We start from the raw sequence: 21,099 nt of genomic DNA, 5'->3' as shown, positions 1-21,099 counted from the left end.
ATGCGAGAGGTAGTGGGATCGATGCCCACATTCTCCAAAAAACAATTTTTTTTTGTGCATCCAAGAAAGCTCCAGTTCACACTTCATGCAGTTTTGTCTAACTACAACCTACTGTCATGTAACAATGACAAGCAACTTTCATGTAACACTGATGTCACAATGTCAGATGAAAACGAATGACATGACTTACTTTCAGAGGAGCAGCGTAGCACACACAATTGATGCCCACAAACAAAGCCGTGGGAAGTTTCCTTGAAGCCAATGCAGAGGGTAAAGAAAAACAACAGCTTAAAATGTACCTCCTGGCCAGTACGGGGATCGAACCCACGACCTTGGCGTTATTAGCACCACGCTCTAACCAACTGAGCTAACCGGCCTCTTGCGAAGGAGCAACATTTTTAGGATGCACAGAGCCTCGGCCAGTGCTGGCGCGTAAACGAGCAAGTCCACCAACAGCATAGCCTGACAAGACTGGACCATCTTGGTTGCTCCTTGTGGCAAATCATAAAGGCTGGGGAATTAGCTCAAATGGTAGAGTGCTTGCTTAGCATGCGAGAGGTAGTGGTATTGATGCCCACATTCTCCAAAAAACACAATTTTTTTGTGGATCCAAGAAAGCTCCAGTTCACACTTCATGCAGTTTTGTCTAACGACAACCTACTGTCATGGAACAATGACAGGCAACTTTCATGTAACACTGATGTCACAATGTCAGATGAAAACGAATGACATGACTTACTATCAGAGGAGCAGCGTAGCACACACAATTGATGCCCACAAACAAAGCTGTGGGAAGTTTCCTTGAAGCCAATTCAGAGGGTAAAGAAAAACAACAACTTAAAATGTACCTCATGGCCAGTACGGGGATCGAACACACGACCTTGGCATTATTAGCACCATGCTCTAACCAACTGAGCTAACCGGCCACTTGTAAAGGATCAATATTTTTAGGATGCACAGAGCCTCGGCCAGCGCTGGCGCGTAAACGAGCAAGTCCACCAACAGCATAGCCTGACAAGACTGGACCCTCTTGGTTGCTCCTTGTGGCAAATCATACAGGCTGGGGAATTACCTCAGATGGTAGAGTGCTTGCTTAGCATGCGAGAGGTAGTGGGATTGATGCCCACATTCTCCAAAAAACACAATTTATTTGTGGATCCAAGAAAGCTCCAGTTCACACTTCATGCAGTTTTGTCTAACGACAACCTACTGTCATGTAACAATGACAGGCAACTTTCATGTAACACTGATGTCACAATGTCAGATGAAAACGAATGACATGACTTACTTTCAGAGGAGCAGCGTAGCACACACAATTGATGCCCACAAACAAAGCTGTGGAAAGTTTTCTTGAAGCCAATGCAGAGGGTAAAGAAAAACAACAACTTAAAATGCACCTCATGGCCAGTACGGGGATCGAACCCACGACCTTGGCGTTATTAGCACCATGATCTAACCAACTGAGCTAACCGGCCGCTTGTAAATGATCAACATTTTTAGGATGCACAGAGCCTCGGCCAGTGCTGGCGCGTAAACGAGCAAGTCCACCAACAGCATAGCCTGACAAGACTGGACCATCTTGGTTGCTCCTTGTGGCAACTCATAAAGGCTGGGGAATTAGCTCAAATGGTAGAATGCTTGCTTAGCATGCGAGAGGTAGTGGGATCGATGCCCACATTCTCCAAAAAAACAATTTTTTTTTGTGCATCCAAGAAAGCTCCAGTTCACACTTCATGCAGTTTTGTCTAACCACAACCTACTGTCATGTAACAATGACAAGCAACTTTCATGTAACACTGATGTCACAATGTCAGATGAAAACGAATGACATGACTTACTATCAGAGGAGCAGCGTAGCACACACAATTGATGCCCACAAACAAAGCTGTGGGAAGTTTCCTTGAAGCCAATGCAGAGGGTAAAGAAAAACAACAACTTAAAATGTACCTCATGGCCAGTACGGGGATCGAACCCACGACCTTGGCGTTATTAGCACCATTCTCTAACCAACTGAGCTAACCGGCCGCTTGTAAATGATCAACATTTTTAGGATGCACAGAGCCTCGGCCAGTGCTGGCGCGTAAACGAGCAAGTCCACCAACAGCATAGCCTGACAAGACTGGACCATCTTGGTTGCTCCTTGTGGCAACTCATAAAGGCTGGGGAATTAGCTAAAATGGTAGAGTGCTTGCTTAGCATGCGAGAGGTAGTGGGATCGATGCCCACATTCTCCAAAAAACAATTTTTTTTTGTGCATCCAAGAAAGCTCCAGTTCACACTTCATGCAGTTTTGTCTAACTACAACCTACTGTCATGTAACAATGACAAGCAACTTTCATGTAACACTGATGTCACAATGTCAGATGAAAACGAATGACATGACTTACTATCAGAGGAGCAGCGTAGCACACACAATTGATGCCCACAAACAAAGCTGTGGGAAGTTTCCTTGAAGCCAATGCAGAGGGTAAAGAAAAACAACAGCTTAAAATGTACCTCATGGCCAGTAGGGGGATCGAAACCACGACCTTGGCATTATTAGCACCATAATCTAACCAACTGAGCTAACCGGCCGCTTGTAAAGGATCAACATTTTTAGGATGCACAGATCCTCGGCCAGTGCTGGCGCGTAAACGAGCAAGTCCACCAACAGCATAGCCTGACAAGACTGGACCATCTTGGTTGCTCCTTGTGGAAAATTATAAAGGCTGGGGAATTAGCTCAAATGGTAGAGTGCTTGCTTAGCATGCGAGAGGTAGTGGGATCGATGCCCACATTCTCCAAAAAACAATTTTTTTTTGTGCATCCAAGAAAGCTCCAGTTCACACTTCATGCAGTTTTGTCTAACTACAACCTACTGTCATGTAACAATGACAAGCAACTTTCATGTAACACTGATGTCACAATGTCAGATGAAAACGAATGACATGACTTACTATCAGAGGAGCAGCGTAGCACACACAATTGATGCCCACAAACAAAGCTGTGGGAAGTATCCTTGAAGCCAATGCAGAGGGTAAAGAAAAACAACAACTTAAAATGTACCTCATTGCCAGTACGGGGATCGAACCCACGACCTTGGCGTTATTAGCACCATTCTCTAACCAACTGAGCTAACCTGCCGCTTGTAAAGGATCAACATTTTTAGGATGCACAGAGCCTCGGCCAGTGCTGGCGCGTAAACGAGCAAGTCCACCAACAGCATAGCCTGACAAGACTGGACCCTCTTGGTTGCACCTTGTGGCATATCATACAGGCTGGGGAATTAGCTCAATTGGTAGAGTGCTTGCTTAGCATGCGAGAGGTAGTGGGATCGATGCCCACATTCTCCAAAAAACACAATTTTTTTGTGGATCCAAGAAAGCTCCAGTTCACACTTCATGCAGTTTTGTCTAACGACAACCTACTGTCATGTAACAATGACAAGCAACTTTCATGTAACACTGATGTCACAATGTCAGATGAAAACGAATGACATGACTTACTTTCAGAGGAGCAGCGTACCACACACAATTGATGCCCACAAACAAAGCCGTGGGAAGTTTCCTTGAAGCCAATGCAGAGGGTAAAGAAAAACAACAGCTTAAAATGTACCTCCTGGCCAGTACGGGGATCGAACCCACGACCTTGGCGTTATTAGCACCACGCTCTAACCAACTGAGCTAACCGGCCGCTTGCGAAGGAGCAACATTTTTAGGATGCACAGAGCCTCGGCCAGTGCTGGCGCGTAAACGAGCAAGTCCACCAACAGCATAGCCTGACAAGACTGGACCATCTTGGTTGCTCCTTGTGGCAAATCATAAAGGCTGGGGAATTAGCTCAAATGGTAGAGTGCTTGCTTAGCATGCGAGAGGTAGTGGTATTGATGCCCACATTCTCCAAAAAACACAATTTTTTTGTGGATCCAAGAAAGCTCCAGTTCACACTTCATGCAGTTTTGTCTAACGACAACCTACTGTCATGGAACAATGACAGGCAACTTTCATGTAACACTGATGTCACAATGTCAGATGAAAACGAATGACATGACTTACTATCAGAGGAGCAGCGTAGCACACACAATTGATGCCCACAAACAAAGCTGTGGGAAGTATCCTTGAAGCCAATGCAGAGGGTACAGAAAAACAACAACTTAAAATGTACCTCATTGCCAGTGCGGGGATCGAACCCACGACCTTGGCGTTATTAGCACCATTCTCTAACCAACTGAGCTAACCTGCCGCTTGTAAAGGATCAACATTTTTAGGATGCACAGAGCCTCGGCCAGTGCTGGCGCGTAAACGAGCAAGTCCACCAATAGCATAGCCTGACAAGACTGGACCCTCTTGGTTGCACCTTGTGGCATATCATACAGGCTGGGGAATTAGCTCAATTGGTAGAGTGCTTGCTTAGCATGCGAGAGGTAGTGGGATCGATGCCCACATTCTCCAAAAAACACAATTTTTTTGTGGATCCAAGAAAGCTCCAGTTCACACTTCATGCAGTTTTGTCTAACGACAACCTACTGTCATGTAACAATGACAGGCAACTTTCATGTAACACTGATGTCACAATGTCAGATGAAAACGAATGACATGACTTACTTTCAGAGGAGCAGCGTAGCACACACAATTGATGCCCACAAACAAAGCTGTGGGAAGTTTCCTTGAAGCCAATGCAGAGGGTAAAGAAAACAACAACTTAAAATGTACCTCATGGCCAGTACGGGGATCGAACCCACGACCTTGGCGTTATTAGCACCACGCTCTAACCAACTGAGCTAACCGGCCGCTTGTAAAGGATCAACATTTTTAGGATGCACAGAGCCTCGGCCAGTGCTGGCGTGTAAACGAGCAAGTCCACCAACAGCATAGCCTGACAAGACTGGACCATCTTGGTTGCTCCTTGTGGCAACTCATAAAGGCTGGGGAATTAGCTCAAATTGTAGAGTGCTTGCTTAGCATGCGAGAGGTAGTGGGATCGATGCCCACATTCTCCAAAAAACAATTTTTTTTTGTGCATCCAAGAAAGCTCCAGTTCACACTTCATGCAGTTTTGTCTAACTACAACCTACTGTCATGTAACAATGACAATTAACTTTCATGTAACACTGATGTCACAATGTCAGATGAAAACGAATGACATGACTTACTTTCAGAGGAGCAGCGTAGCACACACAATTGATGCCCACAAACAAAGCTGTGGAAAGTTTTCTTGAAGCCAATGCAGAGGGTAAAGAAAAACAACAACTTAAAATGTACCTCATGGCCAGTACGGGGATCGAACAAACGACCATGGCGTTATTAGCGCCACGCTCTAACCAACTGAGCTAACTGGCCACTTTCAAAGGATCAACATTTTTAGGATGCACAGAGCCTCGGCCAGTGCTGGCGCGTAAACGAGCAAGTCCACCAACAGCATAGCCTGACATGACTGGACCATCTTGGTTGCTCCTTGTGACATATCATAAAGGCTGGGGAATTAGCTCAAATGGTAGAGTGCTTGCTTAGCATGCGAGAGGTAGTGGGATCGATGCCCAGATTCTCCAAAAAACAATTTTTTTTTGTGCATCCAAGAAAGCTCCAGTTCACACTTCATGCAGTTTTGTCTAACGACAACCTACTGTCATGTAACAATGACAGGCAACTTTCATGTAACACTGATGTCACAATGTCAGATGAAAACGAATGACATGACTTACTTTCAGAGGAGCAGCGTAGCACACACAATTGATGCCCACAAACAAAGCTGTGGGAAGTTTCCTTGAAGCCAATGCAGAGGGTAAAGAAAAACAACAACTTAAAATGTACCTCATGGCCAGTATGGGGATCGAACGCACGACCTTGGCGTTATTAGCACCATGCTCTAACCAACTGAGCTAACCGTCCGCTTGTAAAGGATAAACATTTTTAGGATGCACAGAGCCTCGGCCAGTGCTGGCGCATAAACGAGCAAGTCCGCCAACAGCATAGCCTGACAAGACTGGACCATCTTGGTTGCTCCTTGTGGCAAATCATAAAGAATGGGGAATTAGCTCAAATGGTAGAGTGCTTGCTTAGCATGCGAGAGGTAGTGGGATCAATGCCCCCATTCTCCCCAAAAAAAAAAATTTGTGCATCCAAGAAAGCTCCAGTTCACACTTCATGCAGTTTTGTCTAACTACAACCTAGTGTCATGTAACAATGACAAGCAACTTTCATGTAACACTGATGTCACAATGTCAGATGAAAACGAATGACATGACTTACTATCAGAGGAGCAGCGTAGCACACACAATTGATGCCCACAAACAAAGCTGTGGGAAGTTTCCTTGAAGCCAATGCAGAGGGTAAAGAAAAACAACAACTTAAAATGTACCTCATTGCCAGTACGGGGATCGAACCCACGACCTTGGCATTATTAGCACCATGCTCTAACCAACTGAGCTAACCGGCCGCTTGTAAAGGATCAACATTTTTAGGATGCACAGAGCCTCGGCCAGTGCTGGCGCGTAAACGAGCAAGTCCACCAACAGCATAGCCTGACAAGACTGGACCCTCTTGGTTGCTCCTTGTGGCATATCATACAGGCTGGGGAATTAGCTCAATTGGTAGAGTGCTTGCTTAGCATGCGAGAGGTAGTGGGATCGATGCCCACATTCTCCAAAAAAACATTTTTTTTTTGTGCATCCAAGAAAGCTCCAGTTCACACTTCATGCAGTTTTGTCTAACTACAACCTACTGTTATGTAACAATGACAAGCAACTTTCATGTAACACTGATGTCACAATGTCAGATGAAAACGAATGACATGACTTACTTTCAGAGGAGCAGCGTAGCACACACAATTGATACCCACAAACAAAGCTGTGGAAAGTTTTCTTGAAGCCAATGCAGAGGGTAAAGAAAAACAACAACTTAAAATGTACCTCATGGCCAGTACGGGGATCGAACCCACGACCTTGGCGTTATTAGCACCATGCTCTAACCAACTGAGCTAAAGGATCAACATTTTTAGGATGCACAGAGCCTCGGCCAGTGCTGGCGCATAAATGAGCAAGTCCACCAACAGCATAGCCTGACAAGACTGGACCATCTTGGTTGCTCCTTGTGGCAAATCATAAAGGCTGGGGAATTAGCTCAAATGGTAGAGTGCTTGCTTAGCATGCGAGAGGTAGTGGGATCGATGCCCCCATTCTCCCCCCAAATTTTTTTTTGTGCATCGAAGAAAGCTCCAGTTCACACTTCATGCAGTTTTGTCTAACTACAACCTAGTGTCATGTAACAATGACAAGCAACTTTCATGTAACACTGATGTCACAATGTCAGATGAAAACGAATGACATGACTTACTATCAGAGGAGCAGCGTAGCACACACAATTGATGCCCACAAACAAAGCTGTGGGAAGTTTCCTTGAAGCCAATGCAGAGGGTAAAGAAAAAGAACAACTTAAAATGTACCTCATTGCCAGTACGGGGATCGAACCCACGACCTTGGCGTTATTAGCACCATGCTCTAACCATCTGAGCTAACCGGCCGCTTGTAAAGGATCAACATTTTTAGGATGCACAGAGCGTCGGCCAGTGCTGGCGCGTAAACGAGCAAGTCCACCAACAGCATAGCCTGACAAGACTGGACCCTCTTGGTTGCTCCTTGTGGCATATCATACAGGCTGGGGAATTAGCTCAATTGTTAGAGTGCTTGCTTAGCATGTGAGAGGTAGTGGGATCGATGCCCACATTCTCCAAAAAACACAATTTTTTTGTGGATCCAAGAAAGCTCCAGTTCACACTTCATGCAGTTTTGTCTAACGACAACCTACTGTCATGTAACAATGACAGGCAACTTTCATGTAACACTGATGTCACAATGTCAGATGAAAACGAATGACATGACTTACTTTCAGAGGAGCAGCGTAGCACACACAATTGATGCCCACAAACAAAGCTGTGGGAAGTTTCCTTGAAGCCAATGCAGAGGGTAAAGAAAACAACAACTTAAAATGTACCCCATGGCCAGTACGGGGATCGAACCCACGACCTTGGCGTTATTAGCACCATTCTCTAACCTACTGAGCTAACTGGCCGCTAGTAAAGGATCAACATTTTTAGGATGCACAGAGCCTCGGCCAGTGCTGGCGTGTAAACGAGCAAGTCCACCAACAGCATAGCCTGACAAGACTGGACCATCTTGGTTGCTCCTTGTGGCAACTAATAAAGGCTGGGGAATTATCTCAAATGGTAGAGTGCTTGCTTAGCATGCGAGAGGTAGTGGGATCGATGCCCACATTCTCCAAAAAACAATTTTTTTTTGTGCATCCAAGAAAGCTCCAGTTCACACTTCATGCAGTTTTGTCTAATTACAACCTACTGTCATGTAACAATGACAAGCAACTTTCATGTAACACTGATGTCACAATGTCAGATGAAAACGAATGACATGACTTACTTTCAGATGAGCAGCGTAGCACACACAATTGATGCCCACAAACAAAGCTGTGGGAAGTTTTCTTAAAGCCAATGCAGAGGGTAAAGAAAAACAACAACTTAAAATGTACCTCATGGCCAGTACGGGGATTCAACCCACGACCTTGGCTTTATTAGCACCATGCTCTTACCAACTGAGCTAACCGGCCGCTTGTAAAGGATCAACATTTTTAGGATGCACAGAGCCTCGGCCAGTGCTGGCGTGTAAACGAGCAAGTCCACCAACAGCATAGCCTGACAAGACTGGACCATCTTGGTTGCTCCTTGTGGCAACTCATAAAGGCTGGGGAATTAGCTCAAATGGTAGAGTGCTTGCTTAGCATGCGAGAGGTAGTGGGATCGATGCCCACATTCTCCAAAAAAACAATTTTTTTTTGTGCATCCAAGAAAGCTCCAGTTCACACTTCATGCAGTTTTGTCTAACGACAACCTACTGTCATGTAACAATGACAGGCAACTTTCATGTAACACTGATGTCACAATGTCAGATGAAAACGAATGACATGACTTACTTTCAGAGGAGCAGCGTAGCACACACAATTGATGCCCACAAACAAAGCTGTGGAAAGTTTTCTTGAAGCCAATGCAGAGGGTAAAGAAAAACAACAACTTAAAATTTACCTCATGGCCAGTACGGGGATCGAACACACGACCTTGGAGTTATTAGCGCCACGCTCTAACCAACTGAGCTAACCGGCCACTTTCAAAGGATCAACATTTTTAGGATGCACAGAGCCTCGGCCAGTGCTGGCGCGTAAACGAGCAAGTCCAACAAAACAGCATAGCCTGACATGACTGGACCATCTTGGTTGCTCCTTGTGGCAAATCATAAATGCTGGGGAATTAGCTCAAATGGTAGAGTGCTTGCTTAGCATGCGAGAGGTAGTGGGATCGATGCCCACATTCTCCAAAAAACTATTTTTTTTTGTGCATCCAAGAAAGCTCCAGTTCACACTTCATGCAGTTTTGTCTAACGACAACCTACTGTCATGTAACAATGACAGGCAACTTTCATGTAACACTGATGTCACAATGTCAGATGAAAACGAATGACATGTCTTACTATCAGAGGAGCAGCGTAGCACACACAATAGATGCCCACAAACAAAGCTGTGGGAAGTTTCCTTGAAGCCAATGCAGAGTGTAAAGAAAAACAACAGCTTAAAATGTACCTTATGGCCAGTACGGGGATCGAACCCACGACCTTGGCATTATTAGCACCATAATCTAACCAACTGAGATAACCGGCCGCTTGTAAAGGATCAACATTTTTAGGATGCACAGAGCCTCGGCCAGTGCTGGCGCGTAAACGAGCAAGTCCACCAACAGCATAGCCTGACAAGACTGGACCATCTTGGTTGCTCCTTGTGGCAAATTATAAAGGCTCGGGAATTAGCTCAAATGGTAGAGTGCTTGCTTAGCATGCGAGAGGTAGTGGGATTGATGCCCACGTTCTCCAAAAAACATTTTTTTTTTGTGCATCCAAGAAAGCTCCAGTTCACACTTCATGCAGTTTTGTCTAACTACAACCTACTGTCAAGTAACAATGACAAGCAACTTTCATGTAACACTGATGTCACAATGTCAGATGAAAACGAATGACATGACTTACTATCAGAGGAGCAGCGTAGCACACACAATCGATGCCCACAAACAAAGCTGTGGGAAGTTTCCTTGAAGCCAATGCAGAGGGTAAAGAAAAACAACAACTTAAAATGTACCTCATTGCCAGTACGGGGATCTAACCCACGACCTTGGCGTTATAAACACCATGCTCTAACCAACTGAGCTAACCGGCCGCTTGTAAAGCATCAACATTTTTAGGATGCACAGAGCCTCGGCCAGTGCTGGCGCGTAAACGAGCAAGTCCACCAACAGCATAGCCTGACAAGACTGGACCATCTTGGTTGCTCCTTGTGGCAAATCATAAAGGCTGGGGAATTAGCTCAAATGGTAGAGTGCTTGCTTAGCATGCGAGATGTAGTGGGATCGATGCCCACATTCTCCAAAAAACAATTTTTTTTTGTGCATCCAAGAAAGCTCCAGTTCACACTTCATGCAGTTTTGTCTAACTACAACCTACTGTCATGTAACAATGACAGGCAACTTTCATGTAACACTGATGTCACAATGTCAGATGAAAACGAATGACATGACTTACTATCAGAGGAGCAGCGTAGGACACACAATTGATGCCCACAAACAAAGCTGTGGGAAGTCTCCTTGAAGCCAATGCAGAGGGTAACGAAAAACAACAACTTAAAATGTACCTCATGGCCAGTACGGGGATCGAACCCACAACCTTGGCGTTATTAGCACCATGCTCTAACCAACTGAGCTAACCGGCCGCTTGTAAAGGATCAACATTTTTAGGATGCACAGAGCCTCGGCCAGTGCTGGCGCGTAAACGAGCAAGTCCACCAACAGCATAGCCTGACAAGACTGGACCATCTTGGTTGCTCCTTGTGGCAAATTATAAAGGCTGGGGAATTAGCTCAAATGGTAGAGTGCTTGCTTAGCATGCGAGAGGTAGTGGGATCGATGCCCACATTCTCCAAAAAACTATTTTTTTTTGTGCATCCAAGAAAGCTCCAGTTCACACTTCATGCAGTTTTGTCTAACGACAACCTACTGTCATGTAACAATGACAAGCAACTTTCATGTAACACTGATGTCACAATGTCAGATGAAAACGAATGACATGACTTACTTTCAGAGGAGCAGCGTAGCACACACAATTGATGCCCACAAACAAAGCTGTGGGAAGTTTTCTTGAAGCCAATGGAGAAGGTAAAGAAAAACAACAACTTAAAATGTACCTCATGGCCAGTACGGGGATCGAACCCACGACCTTGGCGTTATTAGCACCACGCTCTAACCAACTGAGCTAACCGGCCGCTTGCAAAGGAGCAACATTTTTAGGATGCACAGAGCCTCGGCCAGTGCTGGCGCGTAAAAAAGCAAGTCCACCAACAGCATAGCCTGACAAGACTGGACCATCTTGGTTGCTCCTTGTGGCAAATCATAAAGGCTCGGGAATTAGCTCAAATGGTAGAGTGCTTGCTTAGCATGCGAGAGGTAGTGGGATTGATGCCCACATTCTCCAAAAAACAACATTTTTTTGTGGATCCAAGAAAGCTCCTGTTCACACTTCATGCAGTTTTGTCTAACGGCAACCTACTGTCATGTAACAATGACAGGCAACTTTCATGTAACACTGATGTCACAATGTCAGATGAAAACGAATGACATGACTTACTATCAGAGGAGCAGCGTAGGACACACAATTGATGCCCACAAACAAAGCTGTGGGAAGTTTCCTTGAAGCCAATGCAGAGGGTAAAGAAAAACAACAGCTTAAAATGTACCTCATGGCCAGTACGGGGATCGAACCCACGACCTTGGCGTTATTAGCACCACGCTGTAACCAACTGAGCTAACCGGCCGCTTGTGAAGGATCAACATTTTTAGGATGCACAGAGCCTCGGCCAGTGCTGGCGCGTAAACGAGCAAGTCCACCAACAGCATAGCCTGACAAGACTGGACCCTCTTGGTTGCTCCTTGTGGCAAATCATACAGGCTGGAGAAATAGCTCAAATGGTAGAGTGCTTGCTTAGCTTGCGAGAGGTAGTGGGATCTATGCCCACATTCTCCAAAAAACCATTTTTTTTTGTGCATCCAAGAAAGCTCCAGTTCACACTTCATGCAGTTTTGTCTAACGACAACCTACTGTCATGTAACAATGACAAGCAACTTTCATGTAACACTGATGTCACAATGTCAGATGAAAACGAATGACATGACTTACTTTCAGAGGAGCAGCGTAGCACACACAATTGATGCCCACAAACAAAGCTGTGGGAAGTTTTCTTGAAGCCAATGCAAAAGGTAAAGAAAAACAACAACTTAAAATGTACCTCATGGCCAGTACGGGGATCGAACACACGACCTTGGGGTTATTAACACCACGCTCTAACCAACTGAGCTAACCGGCCGCTTGTAAAGGATCAACATTTTTAAGGTGCACAGAGCCTCGGCCAGTGCTGGCGCGTAAACGAGCAAGTCCACCAACAGCATAGCCTGACAAGACTGGACCCTCTTGGTTGCTCCTTGTGGCAAATCATACAGGCTGGGGAATTAGCTCAGATGGTAGAGTGCTTGCTTAGCATGCGAGAGGTAGTGGGATTGATGCCCACATTCTCCAAAAAACACAATTTTTTTGTGGATCCAAGAAAGCTCCAGTTCACACTTCATGCAGTTTTGTTTAACGACAACCTACTGTCATGTAACAATGACAGGCAACTTTCATGTAACACTGATGTCACAATGTCAGATGACAACGAATGACATGACTTACTTTCAGAGGAGCAGCGTAGCACACACAATTGATGCCCACAAACAAAGCTGTGGAAAGTTTTCTTGAAGCCAATGGAGAGGGTAAAGAAAAACAACAACTTAAAATGTACCTCATGGCCAGTACGGGGATCGAATCCACGACCTTGGCGTTATTAGCGCCACGCTCTAACCAACTGAGCTAACCGGCCGCTTGCAAAGGAGCAAATTTTTAGGATGCACAGAGCCTCGGCCAGTGCTGGCGCGTAAACGAGCAAGTCCACCAACAGCATAGCCTGACATGACTGGACCATCTTGGTTGCTCCTTGTGGCAAATCATAAAGGCTGGGGAATTAGCTCAAATGGTAGAGTGCTTGCTTAGCATGTGAGAGGTAGTGGGATCGATGCCCACATTCTCCAATAAACAATTTTTTTTTGTGCATCCAAGAAAGCTCCAGTTCACACTTCATGCAGTTTTGTCTAACTACAACCTACTGTCATGTAACAATGACAAGCAACTTTCATGTAACACTGATGTCACAATGTCAGATGAAAACCAATGACATGACTTACTATCAGAGGAGCAGCGTAGCACACACAATTGATGCCCGCAAACAAAGCTGTGGGAAGTTTTCTTGAAGCCAATGCAGAAGGTAAAGAAAAACAACAACTTAAAATTTACCTCATGGCCAGTACGGGGATCGAACCCACGACCTTGGCGTTATTAGCACCACGCTCTAACCAACTGAGCTTACCGGCCGCTTGCAAAGGAGTAACATTTTTAGGATGCACAGAGCCTCGGCCAGTGCTGGCGCGTAAACGAGCAAGTCCACCAACAGCATAGCCTGACAAGACTGGATCATCTTGGTTGCTCCTTGTGGCAAATCATAAAGGCTCGGGAATTAGCTCAAATGGTAGAGTGCTTGCTTAGCATGCGAGAGGTAGTGGGATTGATGCCCACATTCTCCAAAAAACACATTTTTTTTGTGGATCCAAGAAAGCTCCTGTTCACACTTCATGCAGTTTTGTCTAACGGCAACCTACTGTCATGTAACAATGACAGGCAACTTTCATGTAACACTGATGTCACAATGTCAGATGAAAACGAATGACATGACTTACTATCAGAGGAGCAGCGTATGACACACAATTGATGCCCACAAACAAAGCTGTGGGAAGTTTCCTTGAAGCCAATGCAGAGGGTAAAGAAAAACAACAGCTTAAAATGTACCTCATGGCCAGTACGGGGATCGAACCCACGACCTTGGCGTTATCAGCACCACGCTCTAACCAACTGACCTAACCGGCCGCTTGCAAAGCAGCAACATTTTTAGGATGCACAGAGCCTCGGCCAGTGCTGGCGCGTAAACGAGCAAGTCCACCAACAGCATAGCCTGACATGACTGGACCATCTTGGTTGCTCCTTGTGGCAAATCATAAAGGCTGGGGAATTAGCTCAAATGGTAGAGTGCTTGCTTAGCATGTGAGAGGTAGTGGGATCGATGCCCACATTCTCCAAAAAACATTTTTTTTTTGTGCATCCAAGAAAGCTCCAGTTCACACTTCATGCAGTTTTGTCTAACTACAACCTACTGTCATGTAACAATGACAAGCAACTTTCATGTAACACTGATGTCACAATGTCAGATGAAAACCAATGACATGACTTACTATCAGAGGAGCAGCGTAGCACACACAATTGATGCCCACAAACAAAGCTGTGGGAAGTTTCCTTGAAGCCAATGCAGAGGGTAAAGAAAAACAACAACTTATAATGTACCTCATGGCCAGTACGGGGATCGAACCCACGACCTTGGCATTATTAGCACCATGCTCTAACAAACTGAGCTAACCGGCCGCTTGTAAAGGATCAACATTTTTAGGATGCACAGAGCCTCGGCCAGTGCTGGCGCGTAAACGAGCAAGTCCACCAACAGCATAGACTGACAAGACTGGACCCTCTTGGTTGCTCCTTGTGGCAAATCATACAGGCTGGGGAATTAGCTCAGATGGTAGAGTGCTTGCTTACCATGTGAGAGGTAGTGGAATTGATGCCCACAATCTCCAAAAAACACAATTTTTTGTGGATCCAAGAAAGCTCCAGTTCACACTTCATGCAGTTTTGTCTAACGACAACCTACTGTCATGTAACAATGACAGGCAACTTTCATGTAACACTGATGTCACAATGTCAGATGAAAACGAATGACATGACTTACTTTCAGAGGAGCAGCGTAGCACACACAATTGATGCCCACAAACAAAGCTGTGGAAAGTTTTCTTGAAGCCAATGGAGAGGGTAAAGAAAAACAACAACTTAAAATGTACCTCATGGCCAGTACGGGGATCGAATCCACGACCTTGGCGTTATTAGCGCCACGCTCTAACCAACTGAGCTAACCGGCCGCTTGCAAAGGAGCAAATTTTTAGGATGCACAGAGCCTCGGCCAGTGCTGGCGCGTAAACGAGCAAGTCCACCAACAGCATAGCCTGACATGACTGGACCATCTTGGTTGCTCCTTGTGGCAAATCATAAAGGCTGGGGAATTAGCTCAAATGGTAGAGTGCTTGCTTAGCATGTGAGAGGTAGTGGGATCGATGCCCACATTCTCCAATAAACAATTTTTTTTTGTGCATCCAAGAAAGCTCCAGTTCACACTTCATGCAGTTTTGTCTAACTACAACCTACTGTCATGTAACAATGACAAGCAACTTTCATGTAACACTGATGTCACAATGTCAGATGAAAACCAATGACATGACTTACTATCAGAGGAGCAGCGTAGCACACACAATTGATGCCCGCAAACAAAGCTGTGGGAAGTTTTCTTGAAGCCAATGCAGAAGGTAAAGAAAAACAACAACTTAAAATTTACCTCATGGCCAGTACGGGGATCGAACCCACGACCTTGGCGTTATTAGCACCACGCTCTAACCAACTGAGCTTACCGGCCGCTTGCAAAGGAGTAACATTTTTAGGATGCACAGAGCCTCGGCCAGTGCTGGCGCGTAAACGAGCAAGTCCACCAACAGCATAGCCTGACAAGACTGGATCATCTTGGTTGCTCCTTGTGGCAAATCATAAAGGCTCGGGAATTAGCTCAAATGGTAGAGTGCTTGCTTAGCATGCGAGAGGTAGTGGGATTGATGCCCACATTCTCCAAAAAACACATTTTTTTTGTGGATCCAAGAAAGCTCCTGTTCACACTTCATGCAGTTTTGTCTAACGGCAACCTACTGTCATGTAACAATGACAGGCAACTTTCATGTAACACTGATGTCACAATGTCAGATGAAAACGAATGACATGACTTACTATCAGAGGAGCAGCGTATGACACACAATTGATGCCCACAAACAAAGCTGTGGGAAGTTTCCTTGAAGCCAATGCAGAGGGTAAAGAAAAACAACAGCTTAAAATGTACCTCATGGCCAGTACGGGGATCGAACCCACGACCTTGGCGTTATCAGCACCACGCTCTAACCAACTGACCTAACCGGCCGCTTGCAAAGCAGCAACATTTTTAGGATGCACAGAGCCTCGGCCAGTGCTGGCGCGTAAACGAGCAAGTCCACCAACAGCATAGCCTGACATGACTGGACCATCTTGGTTGCTCCTTGTGGCAAATCATAAAGGCTGGGGAATTAGCTCAAATGGTAGAGTGCTTGCTTAGCATGTGAGAGGTAGTGGGATCGATGCCCACATTCTCCAAAAAACATTTTTTTTTTGTGCATCCAAGAAAGCTCCAGTTCACACTTCATGCAGTTTTGTCTAACTACAACCTACTGTCATGTAACAATGACAAGCAACTTTCATGTAACACTGATGTCACAATGTCAGATGAAAACCAATGACATGACTTACTATCAGAGGAGCAGCGTAGCACACACAATTGATGCCCACAAACAAAGCTGTGGGAAGTTTCCTTGAAGCCAATGCAGAGGGTAAAGAAAAACAACAACTTATAATGTACCTCATGGCCAGTACGGGGATCGAACCCACGACCTTGGCATTATTAGCACCATGCTCTAACAAACTGAGCTAACCGGCCGCTTGTAAAGGATCAACATTTTTAGGATGCACAGAGCCTCGGCCAGTGCTGGCGCGTAAACGAGCAAGTCCACCAACAGCATAGACTGACAAGACTGGACCCTCTTGGTTGCTCCTTGTGGCAAATCATACAGGCTGGGGAATTAGCTCAGATGGTAGAGTGCTTGCTTACCATGTGAGAGGTAGTGGAATTGATGCCCACAATCTCCAAAAAACACAATTTTTTGTGGATCCAAGAAAGCTCCAGTTCACACTTCATGCAGTTTTGTCTAACGACAACCTACTGTCATGTAACAATGACAGGCAACTTTCATGTAACACTGATGTCACAATGTCAGATGAAAACGAATGACATGACTTACTTTCAGAGGAGCAGCGTAGCACATACAATTGATGCCCACAAACAAAGCTGTGGGAAGTTTTCTTGAAGCCAATGCAGAAGGTAAAGAAAAACAACAACTTAAAATTTACCTCATGGCCAGTACGGGGATCGAACCCACGACCTTGGCGTTATTAGCACCACGCTCTAACCAACTGAGCTTACCGGCCGCTTGCAAAGGAGTAACATATTTAGGATGCACAGAGCCTCGGCCAGTGCTGGCGCGTAAACGAGCAAGTCCACCAACAGCATAGCCTGACAAGACTGGACCCTCTTGGTTGCTCCTTGTGGCGAATCATAAAGGCTGGGGAATTAGCTCAAATGGTAGAGAGCTTGCTTAGCATGCGAGAGTTAGTGGGATCGATGCCCACATTCTCCAAAAACAATTTTTTTTTGTGCATCCAAGAAAGCTCCAGTTCACACTTCATGCAGTTTTGTCTAACTACAACCTACTGTCATGTAACAATGACAAGCAACTTTCATGTAACACTGATGTCACAATGTCAGATGAAAACGAATGACATAACTTACTATCAGAGGAGCAGCGTAGCACACACAATTGATGCCCACAAACAAAGCTGTGGGAAGTTTTCTTGAAGCCAATGCAGAGGGTAAAGATAAACAACAACTTAAAATGTACCTCATGGCCAGTACGGGGATCGAACACACGACCTTGGTGTTATTAGCACCACGCTCTAACCAATTGCGCTAACCGGCTACTTGCAAAGGAGTAATATTTTTAGGATGCACAGAGCCTCGGCCAGTGCTGGCGCGTAAACGAGCAAGTCCACCAACAGCATAGCCTGACAAGACTGGACCATCTTGGTTGCTCCTTGTGGCAAATCATAAACGCTGGGGAATTAGCTCAAATGGTAGAGTGCTTGCTTAGCATGCGAGAGGTAGTGGGATCTATGACCACATTCTCCAAAAAACAATTTTTTTTTGTGCATCCAAGAAAGCTCCAGTTCACACTTCATGCAGTTTTGTCTAACTACAACCTACTGTCATGTAACAATGACAAGCAACTTTCATGTAACACTGATGTCACAATGTCAGATGAAAACGAATGACATGACTTACTATCAGAGGAGCAGCGTAGCACACACAATTGATGCCCACAAACAAAGCTGTGGGAAGTTTCCTTGAAGCCAATGCAGAGGGTAAAGAAAAACAACAACTTAAAATGTACCTCATGGCCAGTACGGGGATCGAACCCACGACCTTGGCGTTATTAGCGCCACTCTCTAACCAACTGAGCTAACCGGCCGCTTGCAAAGGATCAACATTTTTAGGATGCACAGAGCCTCGGCCAGTGCTGGCGCGTAAATGAGCAAGTCCACCAACAGCATAGCCTGACATGACTGGACCATCTTGGTTGCTCCTTGTGGCAAATCATTAAGGCTGGGGAATTAGCTCAAATGGTAGAGTCCTTGCTTAGCATGCGAGAGGTAGTGGGATCGATGCCCACATTCTCCAAAAAACATTTTTTTTTTGTGCATCCAAGAAAGCTCCAGTTCACACTTCATGCAGTTTCGTCTAACGACAATCTACTGTCATGTATCAATGACAGGCAACTTTCATGTAACACTGATGTCACAATGTCAGATGAAAACGAATGACATGACTTACTTTCAGAGGAGCAGCGTAGCACACACAATTGATGCCCACAAACAAAGCTGTGGGAAGTTTCCTTGAAGCCAATGCAGAGGGTAAAGAAAAACAACAGCTTAAAATGTACCTCATGGCCAGTACGAGGATCGAACACACGACCTTGGCGTTATTAACACCACGCTCTAACCAACTGAGCTAACCGGCCGCTTGCAAAGAAGTACCATTTTTAGGATGCACAGAGCCTCGGCCAGTGCTGGAGCGTAAACGAGCAAGTCCACCAACAGCATAGCCTGACAAGACTGGACCATCTTGGTTGCTCCTTGTGGCAAATCATAAAGGTTCGGGAATTACCTCAAATGGTAGAGTGCTTGCTTAGCATGCGAGAGGTAGTGGGATCGATGCCCACATTCTCCAAAAAACATTTTTTTTTTGTGCATCCAAGAAAGCTCCAGTTCACACTTCATGCAGTTTTGTCTAACGACAATCTACTGTCATGTAACAATGACAGGCAACTTTCATGTAACACTGATGTCACAATGTCAGATGAAAACGAATGACATGACTTACTATCAGAGGAGCAGCGTAGCACACACAATTGATGCCCACAAACAAAGCTGTGGGAAGTTTCCTTGAAGCCAATGCAGAAGGTAAAGAAAAACAACAACTTAAAATGTACCTCATGGCCAGTACAGGGATCGAACCCACGACCTTGGCATTATTAGCACCATAAACTAACCAACTGAGCTAACCGGCCGCTTGTAAATGATCAACATTTTTAGGATGCACAGAGCCTCGGCCAATGCTGGCGCGTAAACGAGCAAGTCCACCAACAGCATAGCCTGACAAGACTGGACCCTCTTGGTTGCTCCTTGTGGCAACTCATAAAGGCTGGGGAATTAGCTCAAATGGTAGAGTGCTTGCTTAGCATGCGAGAGTTAGTGGGATCGATGCCCACATTCTCCAAAAAACACAATTTTTTGTGCATCCAAGAAAGCTCCAGTTCACACTTCATGCAGTTTTGTCTAACTACAACCTACTGTCATGTAACAATGACAAGCAACTTTCATGAAACACGGATGTCACAATGTCAGATGAAAACGAATGACATGACTTACTATCAGAGGAGCAGCGTAGCACACACAATTGATGCCCACAAACAAAGCTGTGGGAAGTTTCCTTGAAGCCAATGCAGAGGGTAAAGAAAAACAACAACTTAAAATGTACCTCATGGCCAGTACGGGGATCGTACCCACGACCTTGGCTTTATTAGCACCATGCTCTAACCATCTGAGCTTACCGGCCGCTTGTAAAGGATTAACATTTTTAGGATGCACAGAGCCTCGGCCAGTGCTGGCGCGTAAACGAGCAAGTCCACCAACAGCATAGCCTGACAAGACTGGACCATCTTGGTTGCTCCTTGTTGCAAATCATAAAGGCTGGGGAATTAGCTCAAATGGTAGTGTGCTTGCTTAGCATGCGAGAGGTAGTGGGATCGATGCCCACATTCTCCAAAAAACAATATTTTTTTGTGCATCCAAGAAAGTTTCAGTTCACACTTCATGCAGTTTTGTCTAACTACAACCTACTGTCATGTAACAATGACAAGCAACTTTCATGTAACACTGATGTCACAATGTCAGATGAAAACGAATGACATAACTTACTATCAGAGGAGCAGCGTAGCACACACAATTGATGCCCACAAACAAAGCTGTGGGAAGTTTTCTTGAAGCCAATGCAGAGGGTAAAGATAAACAACAACTTAAAATGTACCTCTTGGCCAGTACGGGGATCGAACACACGACCTTGGCGTTATTCGCACCACGCACTAACCAATTGCGCTAACCGGCCACTTGCAAAGGAGTAATATTTTTAGGATGCACAGAGCCTCGGCCAGTGCTGGCGCGTAAACGAGCAAGTCCACCAACAGCATAGCCTGACAAGACTGGACCATCTTGGTTGCTCCTTGTGGCAAATCATAAAGGCTGGGGAATTAGCTCAAATGGTAGAGTGCTTGCTTAGCATGCGAGAGGTAGTGGGATTGATGCCCACATTCTCCAAAAAACACAATTTTTTTGTGGATCCAAGAAAGCTCCAGTTCACACTTCATGCAGTTTTGTCTAACGACAACCTACTGTCATGTAACAATGACAGGCAACTTTCATGTAACACTGATGTCACAATGTCAGATGAAAACGAATGACATGACTTACTTTCAGAGGAGCAGCGTAGCACACACAATTGATGCCCACAAACAAAGCTGTGGGAAGTTTCCTTGAAG

General features: G+C 45.2%; 12 non-coding genes across 12 annotated transcripts; 3 read left to right on the top strand and 9 right to left on the bottom strand.

Annotated features, from left to right (window-relative positions):
- Window positions 1-303: 303 nt before the first annotated feature.
- trnai-aau (transfer RNA isoleucine (anticodon AAU)) lies at window positions 304-377 on the bottom strand. The gene has a single exon. It is a non-coding gene; the product is annotated as a tRNA-Ile (tRNA).
- A 2,882-nt stretch (window positions 378-3,259) lies between these two features.
- Window positions 3,260-3,332, top strand: trnaa-agc (transfer RNA alanine (anticodon AGC)). Its single transcript has one exon. It is a non-coding gene; the product is annotated as a tRNA-Ala (tRNA).
- A 266-nt stretch (window positions 3,333-3,598) lies between these two features.
- Window positions 3,599-3,672, bottom strand: trnai-aau (transfer RNA isoleucine (anticodon AAU)). Its single transcript has one exon. It is a non-coding gene; the product is annotated as a tRNA-Ile (tRNA).
- A 685-nt stretch (window positions 3,673-4,357) lies between these two features.
- trnaa-agc (transfer RNA alanine (anticodon AGC)) lies at window positions 4,358-4,430 on the top strand. Its single transcript has one exon. It is a non-coding gene; the product is annotated as a tRNA-Ala (tRNA).
- Window positions 4,431-4,695: 265 nt separating this feature from the next.
- On the bottom strand, window positions 4,696-4,769 carry trnai-aau (transfer RNA isoleucine (anticodon AAU)). Its single transcript has one exon. It is a non-coding gene; the product is annotated as a tRNA-Ile (tRNA).
- A 1,781-nt stretch (window positions 4,770-6,550) lies between these two features.
- trnaa-agc (transfer RNA alanine (anticodon AGC)) lies at window positions 6,551-6,623 on the top strand. The gene has a single exon. It is a non-coding gene; the product is annotated as a tRNA-Ala (tRNA).
- A 3,547-nt stretch (window positions 6,624-10,170) lies between these two features.
- trnai-uau (transfer RNA isoleucine (anticodon UAU)) lies at window positions 10,171-10,244 on the bottom strand. The gene has a single exon. It is a non-coding gene; the product is annotated as a tRNA-Ile (tRNA).
- A 475-nt stretch (window positions 10,245-10,719) lies between these two features.
- Window positions 10,720-10,793, bottom strand: trnai-aau (transfer RNA isoleucine (anticodon AAU)). Its single transcript has one exon. It is a non-coding gene; the product is annotated as a tRNA-Ile (tRNA).
- Window positions 10,794-11,268: 475 nt separating this feature from the next.
- trnai-aau (transfer RNA isoleucine (anticodon AAU)) lies at window positions 11,269-11,342 on the bottom strand. Its single transcript has one exon. It is a non-coding gene; the product is annotated as a tRNA-Ile (tRNA).
- Window positions 11,343-11,817: 475 nt separating this feature from the next.
- trnai-aau (transfer RNA isoleucine (anticodon AAU)) lies at window positions 11,818-11,891 on the bottom strand. Its single transcript has one exon. It is a non-coding gene; the product is annotated as a tRNA-Ile (tRNA).
- Window positions 11,892-14,012: 2,121 nt separating this feature from the next.
- trnai-gau (transfer RNA isoleucine (anticodon GAU)) lies at window positions 14,013-14,086 on the bottom strand. The gene has a single exon. It is a non-coding gene; the product is annotated as a tRNA-Ile (tRNA).
- A 2,120-nt stretch (window positions 14,087-16,206) lies between these two features.
- trnai-gau (transfer RNA isoleucine (anticodon GAU)) lies at window positions 16,207-16,280 on the bottom strand. Its single transcript has one exon. It is a non-coding gene; the product is annotated as a tRNA-Ile (tRNA).
- Window positions 16,281-21,099: the final 4,819 nt, after the last annotated feature.

The sequence above is a fragment of the Salvelinus fontinalis genome, unplaced genomic scaffold, assembly GCF_029448725.1.
Source record: "Salvelinus fontinalis isolate EN_2023a unplaced genomic scaffold, ASM2944872v1 scaffold_0099, whole genome shotgun sequence".
In the NCBI taxonomy this organism is placed as follows: Eukaryota; Metazoa; Chordata; class Actinopteri; order Salmoniformes; family Salmonidae; genus Salvelinus; species Salvelinus fontinalis.
The sequence above is the reverse complement of the archived record's forward strand: the minus strand, read 5'-3'. Positions and strand labels throughout refer to the sequence as shown.